We start from the raw sequence: 24,294 nt of genomic DNA on the forward strand, positions 1-24,294 counted from the left end.
ACTTGTTCCTTTTCGATTTATAACCCTTTCTGGTTGCTCCATATAGGTTACGTCTGGTTGCATGCCTATGCGCTCATATGCTGCTATTTGTCTGGCATCCGAATTATACTTCCTTAACATTTATACATGGAACACGTTATGAACTTGCTACATGTTCGGGGGTAGGGATAGCTCATATGCTAACTTCCCAATACGTCTTAATACCTCAAAGGGTCCAACAATTCGTAGGCTTAGCTTTCCTTTCTTTTGGAACCTCATCCATCCTTTCCCAGGGAATACCTGTAACAACACTAGGTCCCCTACTTCCTATTCTTTGTCCTTTTGTGTCAAATCAGCATACCTCTTTTATTCATCCTGGGGTTGTTGTCATCCATCTTCTGATTAGATCCACTATGTATTTGGTCCATTGGACCACTTCGGGTCCGAGCATCTTGCGCTCTATAACTTCATCCTAACATAAGGGAGATCGACATTGTCTTCCCTCAAGGATCTCATAAGGTGATACCTCGATACTGACATATGATGGATTATCGTAAGAAAACTCAATCCGCGTTAAGTGATCATTCCAAATTTCTTTCAAGTCTATTGTATAGACTCTCATTATGTAATCTAGATCTACAGCTTTTGCTTCTCAATACCCACTCTTTTCCAGTTCGTAATTGTTACTACCTTTCGTACCAAATTTTATACTGATTACACTTTTGCTCGTTAGCGTTCTATAACCTTTTTATAATCGCGTCAACCTTAGTATCACAAACGCGTTAGAATCAGAATACCACCATACTTGGTACCACTTCATCTCTAGCTGCCTCCATCTTCGAAAGCTTGGTCCTTCATATAGAAGTAAAAGAATTTATTGAGAGATCACTATGATCATGAACACTTGTTACATTGCATAGTTAGTACAGAAGGTGGCCAACCTTTAGTACTTGACAAGCAATTAAACAATAGATGGTATCCTACTAGGCTTCTATCACACAGATAGATAGTCATTCGGCAATACCTCCCCTTCTCGAAGGGTTGTTCTTCTCAGCTTATATGAAATGAAAAGGAGAGAAAAGAATGAATTGAAGAGAATTGTATATATATAAAATATACTGCCACAAAATATCTGGCTTGGAATCTACCTCTGAACTATAGAGGTTTGTCATAGGATAACAAAACATATATGTATATATATCAACATCAAGTATTATAGCATCGTATTTCACGTGTCTGAATATTTACTATTCCGTCCATCATTCTATGGACCCATGCTCTTGCTCGAGCTTATAAACAATCACAGTTAAAAATCCCTCGACAGCGAAAATCGAAATTGGGATTTCATTCTAGACCTCCTCGTTACTAGAATTTTATGCTTGCACCGCACCCTTCCTCGTATAGTAATACGACTCTCTATTGCTAAGAAGAAATAAATATTCAATAGGTAGATAATCGGCTTAATTAGTCTATCAATGATAACTTATACATCACCACGACCCGATTAGTGGTACTTAATCTCAACATCCATTACCATACAACTCTCGCGGTTATAATCGGCTCATTATTCAAAGAATCGTTGATGCATTACTATAGTCCACCACGGACCTACGGTAGTCATTCGTTTTCCTTGGAATCTTAATAGCTAACCATACGGAGTCCATACCTGTCATATCGAATTCTTCTAAGGAGGTAACATGATCACCGCTCATGATTCATGAAGAACACTCCTGAATTTGACGCACATATGACATGAAGTAGATAAAATTTCAGAAGAGTTTCAATAAAAGCAACGATAGCAGGTTAATACCATTATTAACCATATGTCTTTATTAGTAGACATTAAGCTCAAAGGTTCATTTAGTCCTCTCGTAACATGGTCCTGGCTTATCTCAAGATAGGACCTTCTAAAATAGATAGCCCGCTCACAGTGCTAACAAGAATTAAATCTTTACCAAACTACTATTACGGTTGAGTATCGTACAATCATCAGAAGAAATGTCAATCTTTCAAACCATAATACAACATTCACGGCTTTAACCATCATCACTGTATTCCTCTGGCACATGTGCTTATAATTGTCCTCTTACACTTAAAGTGTCGGCCACCTCTTTGACCTTTCCTGATAGTAAAATTTCCTTACAATCAATGTCATTTTTTTTAACCACCTCCAAATAAATTTTCTACCTCATTTCAATCACTGCTTATGTGAAAATGCTTTTCTTAAGTCCTGGTGAGAAGAAAAAAAATCACCATTTTTTCCCATAAGTCATTGCCTTAGTCTTTAGATGTGAACATTGCCACGATTGACTCTCGATCATACTTAGGACGTCTCTTATCTTGGGTCCTTCTTGTTTTCACCAATCTCAACCCTCATTGGGCCGATCTATACTTTCTTATGGTTCAACACGTGCCCCACCTCGCATTATTATAATTACGTCATATTTCCTTTATCAAAATTTCGATTCTTGAGAACTTTGAATATTACCTTTTCTCCTTGTAAGACCTCTAAGGTTATCCTTAAATCCTTCATCAGGTACACCCTAGGCACATGGCATATCAAGATACCATTTACTAATACCAGAATCATTGTCTATATACTTCTGAAAATTTTTTCCACTGATCCTTAAAGGTTGTTGTTACCTTAATCCTTTCCAATTCATACTATCAAAACTCATGCTTTCCCTATTAAGGGTGAAATTCCAACCTTTATGCATTCCCCTAGGATTAATTTAAAGTTATCGGGGTTTTATCCTTAATTCCACCTTTACAAGATACTTACACTCTTCCATGGATAAATCAAGTCATATATACTTGATAGATTACCTTATTCAATCATTCTCACTTCGATAGTCTATACTTAATTTCACAATAGCATCCGTATTCAAACCGAGGTCAATCCATATGGCCTCCAAAAGATAACAACGGTTTTTTTTCGCTTTGCTTGCCTAATTTGGTAATGACAACAGGGATGTTCTGGAAGATATTGGTTGTGTTCAACGTGAACTTCTTCTTAATAATTCCTTATTTACTTTTGTTGTTTATCTCAACAGTCATCTCAATGTTGGGATATCTTTCATACCTGGCGTCTCCCTTTCTGGGTATCAAGCCACTGGTCTTACACTTCACATTCTTGAAGGTCACTTCCTTCATCCAATTTTCCTAATTTCTTACTTCCTTTTCTCCTCAGTCTATCCGCGTCTCATTATTTATCCTTCGAACTATCTCAAGGTTTCCTCGAATCCTCCCAACTTACAGGGGATAAAATATATGTATCTCTTATGCCTTCAACCATCAATTTTAACTCATGGTGAATCACCCTCATCCTGACGATTACATACTTTTCTATTTCTATTGCTACGAGTCTTTAGGGTTTCCTCATACCCAACTCCCTTATCATTCCTCAAACTCTATTGCCTTTATATTCCTTTCCACTTCAGTTTCTTTTTATTTTCCTTTCTCTTATCATTATTTCATGAACCAACACAACATAAGCATTGATTTCAAACATCCCGTCATTCTGGATTCGTGTCCTCAGAACGAATCTTGACAACTTTTACAACTTAGATTCATAATTCATCATACTCGTCTGCCTTTGTTCTGGCTCTAAAGCTTTTACACTATCTCCATAACCTTGGGAAGTACTTTCTTGAAAATAATTGACTGAACTTAAATCAGTTTATTATAATCTCTTGCTCTGTGCCTTCCTTGGCCTTTCACCAGCGGGTGGCCTCTCTCTTAGGAGGGTAAGTGACAAAAACAGTCTTTTGTGATTCGTCAATCATTTAGAATCTCAAATGATTCCTATATTTCCTTTAGCCAGGCTCTTGCCTCGACTGGGTCAGCTTGTTCCTTGGAACTCTGAGAGCTTAGCGACTTGAAGGTCCTGAAAGAATTTCTCACCGCATTGTTTCCTCAGGGTGGTGGTTGGGGATAAGAGTCTAAGTTCTGTCTAGAAAGGTCCATAAATTATCGTATAGGAGTACCGTCTCGGGTCTCCTTTCCTTACTCGACTTCTGTTTCCTTAGTCTGAACATTCCCTCCTCCTGCCCATAATCGGGGTCATCCTACATGTTTTAAACCTCATTTTCCACTTCATTATGTTATGGGTTCCTTCTATCTTGATGGCGACCTCCCTGACTATCACGTTCAGGGTTTGCTCTAAATCTTATTCCTCAAACTGGCTTTCATCTAAGATCTCATCTTTAAGCTCTTGAACATTTGGAACCCAAATTCTGTAGGGATACCTCATTATTCCCTCATCATCTTTCTAGGTATTAATCTCTTCTCCGGTCATTGGTTCTCTGCCTCTATTCATCACTTTTTTTTCTTGGCGCAATATGATCTTATCCAATAATTCGGGCTGTATTGCAATCTCAAACAGCTTTTCGGTACCGGCTCCGGTTACCTTCACTTCTATTTCCATTTTCTCAAAATCTCTTATAAACTTTCTCAAAGACATTATCATCTTGAGTCTCTCCTTTTTACTAAGGGCATCAGCCACCACATTGGCTTTCCCCGAATGATAAAGAATCTCCCAATCATAATTCTTGATTAGCTCTAACCGCTTCCTCTGGCGTATGTTGAGCTCTTTCTACGTAAAAATGTACTAGAGCTCCTATGGTTTGTGTAAATCTTCTACTTCTCTCCATACAAGTAGTGCCTCCAATCTTTAGGGAAAAATTATTGCCACGAGCCCAAGCTCATGGGTGGGGATATTGAATTTTATATTCCCTTAATTGTCTTGACGCGTACGCGATTACCTTGTTATGCTGTATAAGAAGCACCCTAATTCCTTATGCGAAGCATCACTATACATCACATAATCTCCTTTTCCATCCGACAACGCCATCATAGGGGCCCTCACCAATCTTTGGTTCAGTTCTTAAAAGTTGATCTCGTATTTTTCTGTCCATTCGAACTTCTCAGTCTTACGAGTAAGCCGCGTTATAGGGGCTACTATCTTTACAAACTTGAACGAACCTCCGGTAGTGACCGGCCAATCCTACCTCTGGTAGTCGCCCTGACCATGGTCATCAATTCCTCACTGGTCCTTTATTCATTCTTGTCAGGATCCTCCACGGAATCCTTCTCAGCAATAATCCCTTCTAGGACAACATCTTTAACCGCTACATTCTCAATATGAACATCATCCGGTCCCGTGTTAGGACGCTCTATCGAATCCACTATCTGATCTCCAATAAGTAATAAAACATCATCGCGTTGTTGCTCCTCAACCTCAGGGTTCGGAGTTCCGCTACCATATACGATAACGAACTACGCTTCTATCACGATATTTATAAGGGTTGCCATAAGGGTTTTAACTGTCAGTACTACGTTAGGTAGCCCGACTATGAACTTGGCAAGAGTTCTTATTATCTTAGTGAGCTTATTATCTTAACGCCACATCATCTCTGAGGTTTATAACGCTTCACTCTGATACCATTTCTGTAACACCCCCAAATCCGGGGTCGGGGATCTGGGTTGTCACGAGTTTCATTTCCCTTAATAACACCTAATTCTTAATAAACAATCATCTACTGCGTACTGTAACCCCACAATATACACACACCACAAGTTATAGTCTTAGAGATGAATATCCACAAATAACACAAGTCATTTTATTCCACAATTATAAACCATTACACCTTAAAAGGGTTTCTGAATAAATTTACATATTCTTTGCCATTATTATGATTCATAAATATACATAAGTCTGGCATAACAAAAGTTGAAAGCCTAGCCTACTGGTAGTTCCTACCTCAGCTACAACGGCATCAACGCCTACAGGAAACTGCGGAACGTTTCCTATCCGCTCACGAATTGGGAGCTTGGTCATGTTCATCATGTCTATCTGTTATTGTGTGATGAAAGAAGAAAGCAAGGGTGAGCAACAACCCACCGAAATAATATGTATAATAATTAACAATATATGAGCATTCTCATAGTACTCATGAAAGTCTTGGTCAAGAAGAAATGAACCAAGTTGATATCTTAACGCGACAAGTCGCAAAATATTTAGTATATATATACATATATACTACTCAAAATCTTTGAAATCCTCTGACATGTATAATGTACACAGAATTCCAGTTTATAACTGTATAAAAATTTTGTTGCAAGGTGATCTCATATATCTAACCTTGTCTCAATGTTTTTGTGAAAATCTTTGTCATGCATAAGATAATCATTAAGCAGATATAAGTTGAAAAGATGAAGTTACAAGATACTCCAATATACTTATATCTTTTCCGAATACTACTTGAACTACCACCGTTCAAGTTATAATTAGTTTCAAAAGTTCATCACATAGATGAGAATACAAGATAAGACTTGAATAGATTCAATCTTTGAAATATTATTGAATGAAATGAAGTTACGAGTTACTTCATTAAGTCCCGATATATATATATATATCTCATACATTTCCTAAAAACCTCTGTCATGTAAAGTATGAACAGAGTTGCAATATCCAATGAATTTTGGAATGAAAAGAATTTTGGCATAAAACCGATATCTTGCTGATCAGGAAAAGATACCAATAAGTAACCTTTTCTACTGTAGATGGATGAATTCCTCGCTGGTCATCACCCAGGCCGCATTAGGACCTCGCGCTAGACCGTTACCCGGCCACTCACGCGTGGATGGTCTATCACCCAGCCTCTTACACCTTCATAGACCGTACCCCGGCCTGTCGCTTATGCCGACTCAATTAGATGGACTTACTTCCCGAACATTGGGCAAGTAATCAAATTGTTTTCTCAAAACAGCAACCTCGTTGCGAATATAAAATACACCACAGAGCCGGATCCCTAAGATTTTTGAGCGAATATTCAAGTCTCCTTTGAAAGGAAGATCTTAAATCTGGAAACAAGTTTTTTGGGATCCGCTCTAACTTTTAAAATCATTTTGAAGACTCGAAAACATTTTTAAGAATGTTTGGAGTAATACTGATTTAATAAAATAAATCAGTCCCAATATATTAGAAAATATCTGAATATTATTATTTAAATAATATTCCCATAAGGATAATCCTTATAAAAATAATTGAAGTAAAAGTTTTCAAACTCATACTTGAAATGAATAATAAATAACCCAAGATATACTTATACGAAAGTACGATCTTTATTTGAATAATCGAAAATGAGTTTGATTATCGAAACATTATTCTTTAATAAAATAAATGATGTTATTTAATAAATAAGCGGAGTCATAAGTCCTCGAATGAATATTCAAAATAATATTTATTAAATAAAATAAACGGAGTTATAAGTCCTCGAATGAATATTCAAAATAATATTCATTAAATAAAATAAACCGAGTAATAAGTCCTCGAATGAATATTCAAAATAATATTTATTAAATAAAATAAACGGAGTCATAGGTCCTCGAATGAATATTCAAAATAATATTCATTATATAAAATAAACAGAGTCATAGGTCCTCGAATGAATATTCAAACTAATATTCATTAATTAAAATAAAGTTATCGAATAAACCTTATTCGATTAATAGTTTTGAAAACTATATCTATATATATATATATATTATACTCGGGAACATCGACTCCCGATTTAGCAATATGTTCACCTTTGGGTCCCCTATACTAAGGGTATACGCAACTTCTGCTTATCTCTAGCATAGGTATTATGCAACTTATAAGCATTGAATCAACAATTAGATATCAAGATTATGAAACAAGCATGCATATAAATATCATATCACATGCTCCAATATATCGTAAGATTTTCTAATAACAATCATGCACTTATCACAAGATAATGCATATACATATATACATCACAACAACAGTATAACGGGTAGAAAACTTGTCTGAGTGCTCCGGGGTAGTCTTAAGTTTAGAGTAGGTCCGGTAACCTATGAACAATAACATAAGCCGGAATTAATCCCCGGTCGCTTAAGAAACTAGACTTTAACCAATTAGACCCCTAACGTTCGCTTTCGCGCTTAATGATTCACTTAAGTCACTCGAGTACCCTCGGCTCCACCATTTTTAATAAATTAAGCATTAAGAGTTTTAAGGCAATTCTTTCGCGAGTACCTTAACAACTACCTAATCCACTTAACATAATTGTTTCATACCCCAATTAGTCATGTAAAGTCCTTAACCAAGGTTTCAAAGTAAGACGAGGGGTAATGGTTCGTTCGCGAAATGCCGTTACTTAAAACAGTCGTTTCTCCTAAACCGTACATCGGATTCAAGCGAACCACATATCAAAACGAAGCTCGTAATATGAACTATCTAAACATGGCAAAGGTTAGAATCTTTCAGTGAGTTCACGGGTCCTAAAGTTAAGAACAGAACAGTTAAGGAAATTCGAGCATTATGATGTTCATGTTTACGCGATTTCCAATTTTTAAACCACTCCAAACAACCACCATTCAACTCACAACCAACAATACAACCAACCCTCATCCAAACCTTACTACATCAGTCCCCAAACCTCAAGATTTTCCAATTTATACAACCCCACACATGAACTACTAGCTATACTTAAGTTTCATTAACTATAAACAAGATTTCAACATCCAAATCACTACAAATCAAATCCAAACTCTAAACACACAAGCATCATGCTTCTCATTTACTATAACCATCAAAACCATCATAATACTCAAAGTAAAGTTAGGGTTTGGAGGTGTTATACCTTCCTTGGAGTGATTAGAATAGCTAGGAAGTCTTAGGGAGCCTCCTATAAGCTTGATCTTTCCAAAGAAATCAAGAACACAAAGTTAGGTTTTGAAGTTTCTAAAAGTTAGATTGAAAGAACTGTCAAAACGAGGGTCTTACCATGCTTATTTGGACGAGACTTGTGAACAAGAGTTGTAGGTCATCTCAATACCTTTACAAAGAGCTATAGAACATACTATTTGAGTGAGTATTGAAGGAGATATGGTAGTTTGAAGTTGCTGCTCTGGTTTTGGCCGAGAGTTTTTTGAAGGAAATGAAAGTCAACTTGTATTTTGTGTTTTTGATTTGTTTTGGCTTGGTTGCTTTGTTTTGTTTTGTTAATTATCCTTTTACTATGGTAAAAAATGAATGGCTTAAAATCAACCAACCAATCCCTCCATTTATCATGCTTATGTCACCATGCCTATGTCATCCATTTGCCACATGTCTCTTCCTTGTGGTTTGATGATGTCACAATCCTTGGCTTCTTGTACAAGCTTGTCTCTTGGTCGCTTATTTGTTTTACGGTTCGCATAACTTTCGTTCTCGTTCGTCGTTTGAGGGATCATATACGTGATCTTATTACTTGGGTTCCCCTAAACTTTTCTCAATATTTTGTATTCCTTTTATGATTCTCTCTTATAGTCCTTGAATCTAAATCATTTTAATCATGTTACCTTATACTCAATTCTTTCGGTATCTGGTGGATTTTCGGGAAAAATCAAAGTGTTCGAATTTGGATTATGACGATCTTTACATACACTTATATACTTTATGGAGTACTAATACGATATTAGAATTTCCATAACAGTACTCCTATATAGCGTGTTCTGATAATTTTCCTTAATCAGCATCATCAGCAAAAGTTACTATTCATCCGTGTTTCAAAAATTTCCAAATATTAGGGTTATTACAAAGATCATAGGAGGGACCAAGACGATCAGGGGCGGAATCCCCAGCCTAGGGGACCGGTGATAAATACAATCTTCGGAGGACCACGACCCCGAGGGCCTGTGATAAACACAATCTTTGGAGGACCAACTGCTGCTGGGTTATCCAAGAACTCCAAGAAAGCGTATGCCCGAGAAGTTATGCATATTGTTGGAGAAGCCCCGAAGAGGGCCAGGACAGGAGTAACAATATCTTTTGATGATTCTGATATGGAGGGTGTGAAATTTCCCCATGACGACCCGTTGGTTATAACCCCGATAATAGGGAACAACCCAGTGAGAAATGTCCTTTTGGATAATGGTGTTTCAGTGGATATCTTGCTCCATGACACCTTTTTGAGGATGGGATATAATGACTCCCAATTGACCTCAACCGACATGCCAATATATGGGTTTGCGGGAGTGGAGTGCCCCGAAGAAAGGATAATCAAGTTGCCAACCACCATAGGTCGGGAACCAAGGCAAGCAACTCAGATGTTGGGCTTCGTGGTAGTGAAGGCTAGTTTGACTTACAACGCTATCATGGGAAGAACAGGGCTACATGCCTTCAAGGCAGTCCCTTCTTCCTACCATTCAGTTATGAAGTTTCCTACCCGGGATGGGATCGGAGAAGAGAGAGGAGACCAAAAAATGGCTAGAAGCTGTTATGTGGCCTCTTTGAGGGCAGATGGAGTTGGGGGGCAAGTTCTTCCTATTGAAGATCTGGATATCCGAGAGAATGATGAGAAAATAGGAAAGCGAGCAGAAGACTTGGTTTTGTTAGGGCGAAAACACGCACTAATATTCACGCAAGTATACGCGTTCGCAAGTAATATAGAATACTTTCTAGTTCGTTCCCTCAGAGACTCAGACTAAATTATTGTCTAATTAAACTCACTCACCAATGTATGATTACTTCTCAATGTTAAGATAATAACACTTAAAATTGTTGATCAAATATTGACTATAATTAACTACTTAATTAACCACTTAACTAACACTTCAAATTATCAATAATAAAACACTCATGAGATCACAACTTCATTATTACTTCCTTCTATAGCCATTGTTATTACCTTTAGCATGTGACAGTGATGACATTAATCGAATAACACTAAACTGATAAAAGCCAACTTTCATTGTACTAATACCATTCTACCAAGCATCCACAATTAAGATAGAAGTTGAATAGTCATCAATTATGTTGAGTTCCTATATGTCTACTGAAATTGACAACACAACGATTTAAGCACAAGTTATTCCTTTTGATTATATAGGGCAAATAAAACTGTTAGAGTCACCCACTAATCATGCACAACGTACATGAACCTATGCTAGCATGGCAAGTTCTAAATCTCAAGATCCACCGTCGCTTCACAAGAGATTAACACCCTATCTTATATGTTCGCGACGCACATAAGACGAATACGCGCAACCAATACTAGATATCATGCAATCATCACACACTAAAGTATTAAACAATTAACTAAAGAATTCCATAATAAATCCATTGTAACCCCATGATCACGATTAGCCCATAATAGAACTCATCGCCATCATGGGTTCATATGAAATCATGATAAACAAACACAAGAAAATAATAACTAAACTAATTATATTAAAACAAAGTACGTCACAAGAGTAAATAAGTCAAAGCAAGAAAACTAGCATCCAACGTTACAACGAAACAAGAATCACAAGAATATATGCTTCCTCTTCGTTGCGGTGTGCTAAATCGGTCTTCTTCCTTATCTCCTTCGCTTCTTGCGTAAAACACAATCTAAAAAATAATCTCCTTAATAATCTCTATGAAAACGTCTCAAATCTACCTATATAATAGTCCCATAAAACTCAGATTACATAGAAGTTGGAAGCCACACAGAAGTAGAAGTCTAAAATAATTCAGCTTTTTCCCCGACCTTGCGCGGCCGCTCAGCATTGCTGCGCGGGCGCGCAGGACCCTACTGGAAAAATTCCAAGCTTGCTCCGTTTCTTCGCCGTAATCTGCCCATTCCTTTCCTCTCGCAATGGTGAACACATGCCAAGGCTTATTCTTGATGATTCCTCCCCCGAAATGCAACTAATACCCTGAAATGCATAAACACTAGAAAAACGCATTAAATACACAAAATACTTGATTTCAAGACACCAATTTAAGCCATTTTAAGACGTTCTAAGTGGTATAAAATGCCACTTATCAGGTTTCAATTCCTTTAACCCCCGAAGATCCTGAGAAGGTGACTTTCATTGGAGCAACGCTCGAGGAGCCCCTTAGAGGGAAGTTGGTGAAATTTTTGCAAGAAAATAGTGACGTATTTGCATGGTCAGCAGCTGATATGCCAGGCATAGACCCGGAACTGATTACTCACAAGATGAATGTGGACCCAAATCGGAAGACAGTGAAACAAAAGAAAAGAAGTTTTGCTCCAGAAAGGCAAGAAGCTATAAAATAGGAAGTGGAGAAGCTCTTAGAGGCTGGTTTCATTGAGGAGATTCAATTTCCAAAATGGTTAGAAAACCATGTAATGGTGAAGAAGGCCAATGGAAAATGGAGGATGTGTGTGGACTTCACTAGTCTAAATGATTCCTGTCCTAAGGACTGTTTCCCGTTACCAAGGATCGATACTTTGATAGAGGCCACTGCTGGGCATAAAATGCTGAGCTTCATGGATGGATTTAGTGGATACAATCAGATTAAGATGCACAAGGATGACATTCCAAAGGTATCATTCATCACTGACTTTGGTGTTTATTGTTATCTTGTTATGGCATTTGGTCTTAAGAATGCAGGAGCCACCTATCAAAGGTTGGTAAATAAAATTTTTAAGGATCTTATTGGCAAGACTATGAAATTTTATGTTGATGACATGTTAGTCAAGAGTCTAGTGAAGACTAATCATATAACCCATTTAAAGGAAGCTTTTGAGGTCCTGAGGTACCACAAGATGATGTTAAATCCTACAAAGTGTGCTTTCGGAGTAGGATCTGGAAAATTTTTGGGATTGATGGTCTCCAAGAGAGGGATCGAGGCCAACCCCGATAAAATAAAGGCAATCCCGGACATGGAACCACCAAAAACTGTCAAGGATGTTCAGAAGCTCACAGGAAGGGTTGCTGCGCTGGGACGATTCATCTCCAAGTCAGGAGACAAGTGCTTGTCATTCTTCAAGTCACTAAAAAATATTAAGGACTTTGTATGGAGTGAGGAAAACCAGAAGGCTTTCGAGGAGTTAAAGAAATATATGGCCTAGGCCCCATTGTTGGCCAAACCAGCTTTGAATAAAGTTTTATACTTGTACTTTGAGCGTTTCAGAGAGTGCTTTGAGCGCTGTGTTGGTTAAGGAGGAACTGAAAATCCAGAAACCCATATACTATGTCAGCAAAATTCTGCATGGAGCTGAGTTGAATTACTCAACTATTGAGAAATTTGCTCTAGCCTTGGTAATGGCTTCAAGAAAGTTACGTCCTTACTTTCAGGCTCATCAAATTAAGGTGCTAACAAATCAGCCCCTGAGAAATATCATTCATAGTCCCAAGGCTAGTGGGAGGTTGATCAAGTGGGCAATAGGGCTGGGAGAATTCGACATCAAGTATAAACCACCAACGGCAATAAAAGCCCAGGCGTTAGCTGACTTCGTGGTGGAATGTACCATACCCAACCAAGAAGTCGGGGGGGCAGGAAGATACCATACCTCAAGACAAGGAAGTTGATAAGGGGACAAAGAAAAGGATGATAAGGAGAAAGAATATTGGGTTCTCTATTTTGATGGAGCATCAAAAAAAATTCAAGTGGAGCAGGTTTGGTTTTACAAAGCCCTGATGGGTTCTTAATTGAGTATGCCATGAAGTTAGACTTTGCAACCACAAACAATGAGATAGAATATAAAGCTCTAATAGCTGGCCTCGGCCTAGCAGGAACACTTAGAGTCAAGAACTTAAAAGTCCGTGGAGACTCGAAGTTGATCATATCCCAGGTAAAGGGAGAGTTTGAGGCAATGGATGATACGATGGCTAAGTATGTCCGCCTGGTAAGGGCTGTGATGACCCAATTCGATGAATGCCATGTTGAGCACATTCCAAGGGAGGAAAATTCTAAGGCAGATGCATTATCAAAGTTTGCTTCATCTGAGATAGAAGAAAGTTCAGGAAGTGTATACTTTCGTGTTTTGAAGACACGGAGCATCGATGTTAAGCTTGTAGCTCCTATAAGCCTGGGGACGTCGTGGATAGATCCCATTAAGGCCCACATTCAAACTGGTTGGTTACCAAACGATCCTACTGAAGCACGGAAGTTAGCTGTTCGAGCACTAAGGTACTCTTTGATAGATGGGATTCTGTATAATAGATCTTTTGTGGTTCCTTACTTAAGGTGTCTCAGGCCCGATGAGGCACGCTTGGCTCTTGAAGAAGTACATGAAGGTATTTGTGGGCAACACTTGGGGGGTAGGGCCTTAGCTCATAAGATAACCCGTTTAGGCTTCTACTGGCCAGAAATGATGGCTGATGCCAAAGAATATGTGAAGAAGTGTGACCGCTATCAGAAGCATGCACCAGCCGTTAGACAACCCCCCGAGGTGCTGACCTCCATCAACTCGCCCATCCCCTTTTCTATGTGAGGAATGGATATACTGGGACCTTTTCCCATGGCCACGACACAAAGGAAGTTCCTGATTGTAGCCATTGATTATTTTACTAAGTGGATTGAAGCCAAGCCTTTGGCCAAAATCACAACTAAACAAGTTGCACAATTCCCGTGGAAAAATATTATGTGCCGGTATGGAATTCCCCGCATCCTAGTCACTGACAATGGAACACAATTCAACAATGAAGAATTCAAGAAGTATTGTGAGGAGAATGAAATTGAGTTACGATTCACCTCTGTGGCTTACCCGCAAGCCAATGGGCAAACGGAAGTGGCGAATCGAATAATCCTGGATGGACTAAAGAAGAGGATCGAGAAGTCAAGGAATAACTGGGTGGATGAAATACTCCCAATACTATGGGCCTATAGGATTACCTGTATAGTCACGACTGGAGAAACTCCCTTCATGTTAGCATATGGTACAGAAGTAGTTGTTCCTGTAGAGATATCACATTCCTCCCCCAGGATTCAAGCTTTCAATGCTGAGGAAAATGAAGAAGGGCAAAGGTTAGCACTGGATCCAATTGATGAAGTACGAGATGAGGCACATGCGAAGATAGTGGAATATCAGAAAAAAGCTTCGTTCTACTACAACCTAAGGGTTAAAGAAAGGTTCTTCAAACAAGGTGACTTAGTCTTGAGGAAAGTGGAAGCTTCTGGCGTAGGGTAGAAAGGGAAACTTGCCCCAAATTAGGAAGGGCCATACAAAGTCAAGAGCGTTCAGGGTAGAGGAACCTACAAGCTGAAGACTATGGATGGTTTTGAAGTCCTGAGAACTTGGCATGCCCAAAACCTAAAGGTTTACTATGTGTAGAATAGTTAAAGTACGATTCTCACTTGTTAGAGTGACAAGTAGGTTTAAAAGCACCTTGAAGCTTTGCATGCTTAGGATTTTTTATAGAAGATATGTTTTAGATTTTTTCAGGGTTGAACCCATTTCATGTCAGGTATCAAGAATACCAAGTTATAATAAAAAGCGTTCGACTTAATCTTAGCCTTTAGATTGATGCATTGTGAAGGATAAAACCAAGTCATAAACTTGAGTTTTAAATATTGTCTAAAAAAGGAGAAATACATAAAACTTAGGCCTTGGAAGGCTCAGATTCTTCGGAACCACTATCCGAAGTCGGATGTCTCTCCAGTCGGTCCCTCGGATGTCTCTTCGGAAGTCTCCGCAGAGGTTCCCTCGGAACTATCCTTGGACGCCTTGGAGGCCGCAGAAGATGCTGGTTTAGGAGTCGCTGGATTTGGAGGCTCTTCTACCCTGGCCTTCTTTATAACGGGCTCAGGCTCCTCCTCAAAAGAAGATTCCTCCTCTTCAGAGCTGGATTCAAGCTCCTTCCTTTTTTGGCCTTGGCCTAGACTCCCCGATGGGCCGTCCTTAATCAGATCGGCGAGCTTATCTGCAACGCCCCCAAGTGCTGGGACTTTCATAGGGCAGGGCAAAGGAGATTGTTCAAGAACCTCAGGAAATTCTTCCTAGATAGCCTCCACAGCAGCGTTCCATCCTTCCTTGTAGCTGACTGGATGTAGGAGGGCATCATGCTCCACCATTAAATCCTTAAATTCCTGAGTATCCATCCAGCCGTCAAAAGCTTTGTCTTTTTGAGCCTTGAGGATAACATTCTCAGCCCGGGCCATTTTAAGGTCAGAAGTTGATGAGGCGAGTTGGGCTTCAAGAGCCTCTATCCTCTGGTTGGCCTCCTCGAGCTTCTTGTCTGCATCCTCTAGGCCAACTTTCCAAGCCTTGGTTTGGTGAATCGCCCCTTGAAAATGGACGTTTGCCTACAAGATACAAAGCAAAAGTGAGAAATGAGAAAAATTACAGCAAAAAACTATGAATGCCAAAGGAAAAAGACGTACCGTTGCCAAAGCCTGAGCTCCGAAAATCTCGTTAGGCTCTAAGTCCTGTTGAAGGACAAAGTCTTGATAGTCAACTGGGGAAATGGAATGCATAGACCATTCCTGGGCAAGCGCTGTGTTGCCAACAATCGAATCCTTGCCCCGAATTTCCCAAGCGGGTTGGAAGAAAGCCCCTGGTTTTTGTTTGGTACGTAAAAGTTGGTTGGGGCCTTCCTCTCCTGGTTCCTTCGCCTGGAGTAGGAACTCTGGGAAGCGATCCCCGAGGCACGGGTCTTTGAAGACCTTTCCAGCACGCTTCATCCTGATCGTTTCCAGGTCTTTAGGCTTTGTAGCCTCCTCAATCTTCTCAGCCACTGCAACAAATAAGATAAGTGAGTTGAGAAATTAGCAAAGTAAAAAGTGGAAGAAACGAAGACAACTAGAGAAGGAAAGAAACATACTCTTTTTAGGAATGGGAGAAAGGCCATGTTCTAGAAGAACGGTCTCCCTAATAAGATCCCAAGAGTAGGAAGTCCCATTATCTTGAGTAAGGAGGTTGAAAGCTCTGGTCTCCTCCTCAGACAAAACTATATCATTAGGGCTCCCATCTACGGCTAGCCCAAAAGACGAACGAAATAGGGTGCCCCAATCGCCGCCCTCCCAAAGGATGTACAGAAAATTTTCTTCCACTGCAAATTATTGTCAGGGATGGACTTCCCGTTCACTATATGGGGAACGGTTGGGCGCTGGTTCAAAGAAACCCACCCCGGATTCTTGTCAGAACTGTTCTTGAACTGAAAAATCTTTCTAAAAATAGCAACCGGGTAGGGACATTGTGCTTGGCGCATTGCGACAAGTAGCACAGAATCAACCTCCAAGAGTTAGGAGGGAGTTGGCAAGGGCTGATGCCCATATCAGCTAGCAAAACAGGGATAAATGGGTGAAAGGGGAGTCTGATACCTGCCCTTAGAGTGTCCCTGTAGACGCATAGTGCGTCCTTCCTCCATTGGCAGGTCCTGTCGGCCGGACCCGCAAGAACTAGCTTGAAAGGTTCCTTGATTTTGAAGCAACCACTCAACTTGTCCAGCTCCTTTGGATCCCGCAAGGCACTGATATGGTCGTGCGCGTCTAAATACGCATCAGACGGGTACTCGTCCCCTCGGGTGTTGATCATATTAATCAAGAAAGTGTACCTTGATCGAATGGGGAATTTATTGGACTTTCTGGCCACATTCATCTTGGCCAAACGAGTCATTTTCTTATCAGCCATCTGAAAAAAGGGCACATAAGAAGACAATTTTAAACACAAACTATGCAAAAACAAGCACAAGAAGAAAAAGGGAAAAGGGTTTACCTGAAGTAATGCTGCTAAAAGAGGCTGGCTTGCTAAATGGAGGCTTTGGGGCTCAAAATACTCCGACCTACAGTTATTTCTCTGAGATCCTTAACAGAAGAAAAAAGAAGGAGAATTTAGAAATGAGAAAGTGAGGAGCAATAGACTCTACTCACTTCTTTATATAGGAAAAAAGTGAAGTTGAAAGGACAAAAAGCCCAGTAAGAATAAAGGCCCAAAGAAGAAAGCCCAGAATTGGAACGTTCCAGAATATTCCAAGGAATTCAAAAGAAAATAAATAAAAATTCCCGAGAATTCTAGAGAATTCTAAAGAAGGTGTTTTAATATATTAAAGTCCAGAATAATATGGAAGAGGCCCAATGGGAGGCCCAAATCTAGTTAGGATTTGGAAAAATAGAAGGCCCAAATCCATTTAGGATTTGGAAATATAGAAGGCCCAAATCCAATTAGGATTTGGAAAAGTAGAGGCCCAAATCCAATTAGGATTTTAAAAAATAGAAGGCCCAAATCCAATTAGGATTTAGAAAAATACAGGCCCAAATCAAAGCCCTAAAAAGAGAAGGCCCAAACAAGGCCCAATCCAAATTAAATTAGAAGGAAGCCCAATACAGACCAGGATTGAGGTCGAATTCCAGGTAGTGACTTCTATTAGAATTCTTTCGAACAGACACCCGAAAATTACGGGTAAAAAAGAACAGGATTGAGGTCGAAAGCCAGGTAAATAAGACCAGGATTGAGGTCGAATTCTTGAATCAAGCACAATATTTTTCAAGAATAAGTGCAGAAACCTCGACTAAAATCCAGGTCGAAGGTTTGGCTTGGATCCTGGTCGAAATCCAGGTCGTGAATCCTAGTCGAAACCTTTCGACCAGGAAACAAATAAGCACAGAAATCTCGACTAAGATCTAGGTCGAAGGTTCGAATAGGATCCTGGTTGAAATCCAGGTCGTGAATCCTAGTCGAAACCTGACGACCAGGAAGCAAAGAAAGACACAAATTTTGACCAAAATCCAAGTCGAATATTCGACTAGGATCCTGGTCGAAATCAAGGTCGTGGATCCTAGTCGAAATCCTTCGACCACGATTGAAAGGCTGGCCCAAAATTCGACTAAGATCCGGGTCGAAATTTCGACTAGGATCCTGGTCGAAAAAGGGCTGAAAATTTGAAAATATTTGTGAAAAACTGCAGAAAATTTGAAAAAATCTCGAAAAAAAGGAAAATTCCTAAAAAATACAAGAAAATTCCTAAAAATAGGGAGAAGGTAAGAAAATAAAAAGGGAAGTTTTTAAACGACCCTGAAGCCGCGTACAAGGCAAATCGTTGTAAACATGTAGGTCGCTCCACACTTTACGCAAAATGATACCCTGAAAGGGAATGAACGAACTTAACTTTTGCGAAATCTTATACGGTTTCCCAAAAGTTGGGGGGAAAATGATAGGGATTAATAAATCCTGATTACATTAATTATACATGATTTGGGCTGTTAGGCCCAATAAGAAGATGTATGACATTCAAACCAAAAAGGTTAACACATTGATCAGGCCTGATGGACCAGATCAGGCCTGATGGAACAAAGAAGGCTCAAAAACCCTGAATATTAATTAATTTCATAATTAATTAATAAGGAAAAAATCAGCTATTGAGAAGAGTCCCAATATGGACATAAATCCTTGCAGATTAGCCTCTAAGGGACCTAGAAGGATAAAGAATCAGTTTCCTACTATTTAGGACTCCAAAGTCCACTCTAATTTTGAGACTTGGCTACCAAGTCTCCTATACCAAGTCTAATTCAAGGACCACCAACTTCTATATAAGGGGCCTCACCCCACAAATTAGAACTACATTTTTTGGCTTGATTCTCTAATTCACAGAGATACGTAGGCATCTCGTAAAGGCAGAGTTAAGCTATAAAACACGAGAGCAGCCATTAAAGGCCTTGAGCTCCCAAACCTTAGTAATAAATACAGCGAATAATAACCTTAGTTTTTTATCTATAACATCTTCCCTATGGCAAAAACAACTACAATCAGGAATCCTCTCACTCAGTTTGTGCAGCAATCAGGGGAATCGTTGGGTGAAGCTTGGGAGCTATATGAGGAGATGCTTAGGAAGTTTCCTCATCATGGAATGCCTGACTGGATGATCATCAATTGATTTTATAATGGTTTGGTAGCACAATCTAGACCCATGCTCGATGTAGCATCAGGTGGATCCTTATGGGCTAAGAGCTGTAATGAAGCTTATGAGCTAATTGAACTGATGGCTGCTAATGAATATCAGTATCCAACCCATAGATTGCCATAAGGTAAGGTAGCATGAGTTCTTGAAGGGGATATAACTACGACTATCACTGCTCAACTAAAGGCATTGTCTAAGAAGATCGATTCTCTGGCTAACTATGGAGTTCATCAGCGGACAGGTGTTTGTGAGCTTTCTGCAGGTTCACATGCGATGGAGCAATGCGTTATATCTAGTGAATCAGCTCAGTTTGTGAGCAACATTCAGAGATCGTAGCAACCAGTTCCAGACACTTATCATCCTGACAACTGGAATCATCCTAACTTCAGCTAGAGCAACAATCGGAATGCGATACAACAGCCATTCCAGCAGTTTGGAAACAAGCAATTCAATCCTCCTGGTTTTCAGCAACAATTTGCACCAAGACAACTACTCCAACTTTAACAACAAACTCATTAAGGTGCAAGTCAATCTTCAAATAAAAAATCTGAATTGGAGGATTTGAGGCTTATGGGCATAACACAGGCTCTTATATGCAAAAGCCAGGCTGTTTCTATGAAGACTCTGGAGAACAAAATAGGGTAAATTGCTAACACCTAATAGAATCGACCACCAGGATCGCTTCCTAATAATATAGAAGCCAATCCAAGCAAGAGGGAAGTTAAAGAATAGGTGAATGCCATCACCTTGAGGTCTAGAAAGGTCACAAGCCCCCAAATTCAGTAAGAGGAAGAGTCTAAGAATTCTATCCAGAATGCAGGTGCATCTACACCCTTGACAATTCAAGAAAATGAGATTGTAGCTGAAAAAGTTATGCAGAAGGATGCCGAGGTGGAATCGAAGAAGAAAGTTGTTGCAAACAATCCTCTTGAGGATAATACAGGAGATAAACAAGTCTATCCACCTCCGTCATTTCCTAAAAGGCTTCAAAAACATAAGTTCGACAAGCCATTTGCTAAATTTTTGGAGGTTTTCAAGAAGCTGCATATCAACATACCTTTTCCTGAAGCTCTAGAACAGATGTCGAGTTACGCTAAGTTTATGAAGGGTATTCTATCTCGAAAGCTAAAAGTTGTGGAGTTGGAAACCGTTTCTCTAACGGAAGAATGAAGTGTAGTGCTGCAACAGAAACTACCTCATAAACTTAAAGATCCAGGAAGCTTCACGATACCTTATACCAGTGGAAATCTATCCTTCGACAAGTGTTTGTGTGACTTGGGAGCTAGTATCAATCTAATGCCTTTGTCTGTTTTCAAGAAATTTGGTCTGCCTGTTCCAAAACTGGTAAACATGTCCTTGCAACTGGCTGACTGTTCCATCACTTATCCACGAGGTATAATGGAGGATTTCTTGGTCAAGTTGGACAAACTCATCTTCCCTGCTGATTTGTAATTCTGGATTTCGAGGAAGATGAGAAGATTCCCTTCATCTTGGGAAGACCATTCTTGGCTACAGGCCGAACTATGATTGATGTTCAAAAAGGAGAGCTTACGATGAATATTCAAGATCGAAAGGTCATATTTAATGCGTTCAAGGTAATAAAGTTACCCACAGATAAAGAGGAGTGCTGTAAAGTAGAGCGAGTCGACTCTGTCATGAATTCAGAGCTTGGGAAGTTGCCAAAGTCAGATACCTTAGAGAGATCCTTAATAGGGGAATCAATTATTAAAGATAAAGAAGGAGCAGAACAACTGCAGGTTTTGAATGCACCTCCATGGAAGAGGAAGTTGGATATGCCATTCGATTCTCTTGGGTTAGCAGAGCTAAAAATTTCTCAGGAGCGTCTTGAGCCATCTGTTAAAGAAGCTCCCATACTTGGGCTCAAACCACTGCCAGATCATTTGAGTTAAGCAGTTTTAGGTGCACCCCCTGACAAGGGGTTGGAATATATCTATGATAATCTAACGGGTGACCGGCCGGTTCCTCCCGTGCTTACAGAGGATCCCTCTCGTGTACCACAGACAGTTGATAGGTTTGGTATTGGTAATGCGCAATATAGATGGTTGATTTGGCATATTGAGGCCATGCATGACATCCACCAATGATTTGCTGAAGATTTGACACACGCTCTCGGTACTGTTTTTCAAGAAACTGGTGTCGAGGTTGATTGGCCACCTGATTCTCCACCCGAAGAGGGTGATCTTCCCGCTAACTAGGTATGCCTTGAATCCTTATTATTACCTTCAATGAGGATATTAAAATTTTTAAGTTTGGGGGTGATAATGTAAGGATTAGTTTGTGTTGTGTCCAAATAGATTCATGTTGCATGTATAGTTAGTAATTAATTCATATTTTTGCATGATTATTCATATAGTTCTTTGCATTTTTTTGTTTTGCATATTTGTTCGTGTTTTTTATGTGAGTCCATGTAGTTGCGTTTGCATGCATATAGCATGATCCCTTAGGTTGTGTAGTTTCTGATTAATTTGTTGATGTTAATTGGAGTATAGTGATGATGGATAGATGGATGTTTAAGTCCTAATGAATTGATTTGCATGCCAGAAAAAAAAATCACAAGTCTTATAGGTTGCTTTTGAGCTAGATCATGATCATATTTGTTTATTTGTTGAAATTTAATCACTTAGTTATATTTAGAATTTTTGGTATTATCTTAATGACAAAAGAACACTGATTTTTAAACTGGAGAAAAGCAGGATTTTATTGCTAGTTGTGAATAAAGCTAGGCATTTTTATAAGTAGTCTAGGGTTGAATGAGATGGTGTGAAACACACTCATTCATAAATCATTAAAAAAAGGAAAAAAAAAGAAAAAAAGAAAAAAAATATGTGTTGTTATGTGTTTATGCAGAATTGACCAAGAGTGAGTTTTTTAATACTCGAGCAATTAAGTTCTAGGGGACTTTGTGCCTAGTGACCTAAGGCTTTGATAGTCTGGGATCCGCTAACCAAACGCTCGCTACGTGGGTATTATTGTATAAGTCTTTTGAGACCTCATTCGTTGCACGGTCAAATAAGCATCTTTGTTATGTGTTCAATAATAGCATGAATCCTTGTATAACTCTAGTAGAAAGGAGGTGTTGTGAGTCAATATTCGTTTAACGTCTATTCTGTTTATAAGCTTGTGATTGTTTTGATGAAAAATAAGTTATGGTTATTGATCTAGTATCGAAAGTATATTTGTTAAGCATTCCACACATGCACGTTTCTGGTTGTGAGTTGATTTGTGGGATTTATTCGAACTTTGTTTTAAGTCGTTGCATTATTAGGGACATTGGCTTATTCATTTGGTTATGGTTATTCTGAGGGGGTCGTTGCATTGTAGGATCGTTGCATTTTCATGTAGTTGCATTCATGCATTAGTTTGTTTGTAGTTTCTGAGTCTGTTTATGCTTGAGGACAAGCATCGATTCAAGTCTGGGGGTGTGATAAATGGATTTTATATCTACTTGGAACACTTTATTTCAGGCTTAAGTTGGTGTTTTGGACTCAAGTATCTGGTATGTTTGATGTGTTTTTCTGTTATTATATTGCAGGACACTAGTTGGAAGAGTAAATGGCTTTATAAGGATTTTATGATAATAAGATATCATATTTTTAAGTCTAGGTCATTTTCAAGTTATAGAGAATCTCTTTAGCTTTACGTGGGTAGTAAAAATCGCCAAATTCTGACGAGCAGAACTCAAGATACGGCCAAAAGAAGAATTGTCAGAAAATCACTAGAAAACTAGTGCGCCCGCGCCAGAACCGGCGCGCCCGCACGGGTTTTGGCGCGCCCGTGCCGCCTTTTTTGCCCCAGAATTCTGATTTTAGTAGAAATTGATGATTTTGAGGGTCCAGGTCCACTAGGGGCTTATATAAACCAATAAAAGACGTTTTTAATAACAAGGAGCCAAGGGAGAGCATTGAGAATAGATAGAGAGCACAAGACGGCTACGAAGAAGAAAACTTTTGTATTCTTCAATGTAGTTGATACTTTGGATGCTTGTTTTCAATTTGTCTTTAGACCCTAGTACCCTTATATTGTTTTATATAATGTTTTCATTGGAACCCATGGTGATGATGAGTTCGATTATGAACTAATCGTTGTCATGGGGTTCTAACATATTTATCTATGGATTTTAATAGTTAACTGTTTTATAATCCTTTGTGTGTGGTGATTTATGATTTTCTAGTTTGGTTGTGCTTATTCATCTTTGATGCGTAGCTAACATCTAAGATTGTTTGTTAATCTCTATTGAAGCGATAGTGAATATAGAGGTTTAGAACTTTCCATGCTAGCATAGGTTTATGTATGAATTGACATGCATAATTTGTGGGTAATTTTAACTATCTTATTCACCCTATGTAATCACAATAGATAACTTGTTCTTAATCCATTATGTTTTCAATCTTTATAGATATATAGGGACTACGCATAATTGGTGTATATTCAACTTCTATCTTAATTGTTGATGTTTGATAGTAGGGTATACGTATAACGAAAATTAGCGTATACTAGTTTTGTGTTATCTTATTAGTTGTCATCACCATCACATGCTAAGGTTAAAGACAGAAACTTTGAATGAAGTATTTAATGAAGTTAGAATCCTATATTTATTCTCATATAAGTAAATCACTTTTAATTCTCTTAGTTAATGCTATTTAGTATAATTTCTTA

The 24,294-nt window shown here is 38.9% G+C and overlaps 1 non-coding gene across 1 annotated transcript; it reads right to left on the reverse strand.

The window, feature by feature from the left end:
* Window positions 1–19,461: 19,461 nt before the first annotated feature.
* LOC141669215 (small nucleolar RNA R71) lies at window positions 19,462–19,568 on the reverse strand. Its single transcript, XR_012553506.1, has one exon. It is a non-coding gene; the product is annotated as a small nucleolar RNA R71 (small nucleolar RNA).
* Window positions 19,569–24,294: the final 4,726 nt, after the last annotated feature.

This window comes from Apium graveolens, chromosome 6 (assembly GCF_009905375.1).
Source record: "Apium graveolens cultivar Ventura chromosome 6, ASM990537v1, whole genome shotgun sequence".
Taxonomy (NCBI): Eukaryota; Viridiplantae; Streptophyta; class Magnoliopsida; order Apiales; family Apiaceae; genus Apium; species Apium graveolens.